At 41.8% G+C, this 1540-nt stretch overlaps 1 protein-coding gene and 1 long non-coding RNA gene across 2 annotated transcripts in view; one reads left to right on the forward strand and one right to left on the reverse strand.

Annotated features, from left to right (window-relative positions):
- NXF3 (nuclear RNA export factor 3) overlaps positions 1-1540 on the reverse strand; it is a 1139741-nt gene that overhangs the window by 431003 nt on the left and 707198 nt on the right. The gene's annotated exons all lie outside the window — the stretch shown is intronic.
- Positions 1-1540, forward strand: part of LOC114905733 — a 336532-nt gene that overhangs the window by 40108 nt on the left and 294884 nt on the right. The window lies entirely within an intron of this gene.

A 1540-nucleotide genomic window follows, 5' to 3' on the forward strand; every position in this document is an offset into this window, starting at 1 on the left:
TTATTCGTTCAGATCTATGCTTTGCTTGTATAAAAGGATGTTTGTGTCTGGGTCAGCATCTTCCCAGGTGCTTAGGGTGAAGCACTATACCTGTTGGCTCCTTACGCAGCATAACAAGGACAATTTATCATTGATAAGCAGATATGAGTATCTCCTCACTGATTAATAAGCTGCAACACTTTACATGACTCACCCAACTTTTCCTGATCTGCGGTTCCTTACATGTAAAAATCAGGGGATAAGGCTAACCGCCAGCTTAATCAAGTTATAGAACACATACTACACTCCCTAAAGGCTCCCAGTTAATCTCTTCTTCTTCCTCTGGCCCCATGCAAACTTTGATCTGCTTTCCATTTCCATATATTAGCTTTTCCTGCTCTAGAATTCCGTATAAATGGAATCACACATCCTGTACTCCTTTGTGTCTGGCTTCTTTAACTTAGCATAATTTTTTTTTCTTGAGATCCACCCGTGTTCTTGCCTTTTTATTGCTGGGTAATATACCATTGTATTGATTTGTTTACCTTTAATGTTGTTTTAATCAAGTTTCAGGAGGAAGTGAAATTCCAACCTCGTGTTCAATCAGCCATCTTCCTGGTCAGTGTTCTTTTCTTTTACAGTGGATATAATTTCAACCTTTACCACTCCGTTATCTCCCTAGAGAAATACTATCTTTAGGTCTTTTCCAGCCTTTTCTCTTTTTCCTGTTCCCTCAGTACCAATCACTCCATGTGTCGCGTTTGTTCTGTCCCTTCCATGCTTACCCTGTGTTGTGACCATCTCCTGAAGGGAAGACTTCACTGTCGAGTCAGCCCTGCGCTCCTGGGTGCTTGGCTTTAACCCATACCTGGCTCTGGGCTCATCAGTGGTTTAGCCTTCCTCCCTGACCCTAGCACTGGGGGCCCCTGCCTTACCGCTGTGTTTTCCCATTCCCTCCCTCCCTCGCTCGCTCTGTCCCTCGCTTGCTCCTTCCCTTCCTTCTTTCCTTCCTTGAAGGAGAGCATTCTCTGCTTATTACATGGGAATTCTTATTTCATACTTTTCAGCACAGTTATGTATTTATTATGATTGGAATATTCTATGTATTCATTATTGGAATATTATTATTCCAAAACCACAATTGTAAGATTTTTAAACTAAATATTGTAAAATACTTGCACCCTCATCATTTAAATTGTTCAGGCAGTTCTCAACATTGTTTACACACTAGAGTCACTTGGAAAGATTGAAAAAATCACTAGTGCCAGCCTACGTGCACAACAATTAAAACAGAGTTGGAGGCAGACCCAAGCAATCACATTTTTAAAACTCTCCATGTGATTGCAGTGTGCAACCAAGGTTGAAAACCACTATGTTAAAAGGCATCGGCTTTGGGGTTATGCTTGGCAGAAGACCTTAGGAATGCCTGCCACCTCACTTTGCTGACTTTCCACTCAGTGCTCTTTTTGGGGACCTAGTGATTCCATTAGCTTACAGTGGGGATTGGTAAACTGTGGTCCACGATCCTGTTTCTGTATGACCTGCAAGCTAAGAATGTTTT

Source organism: Monodon monoceros, unplaced genomic scaffold (assembly GCF_005190385.1).
Source record: "Monodon monoceros isolate NGI ecotype Baffin Bay Population unplaced genomic scaffold, NGI_Narwhal_1 Super_Scaffold_22, whole genome shotgun sequence".
NCBI lineage: Eukaryota > Metazoa > Chordata > Mammalia > Artiodactyla > Monodontidae > Monodon > Monodon monoceros.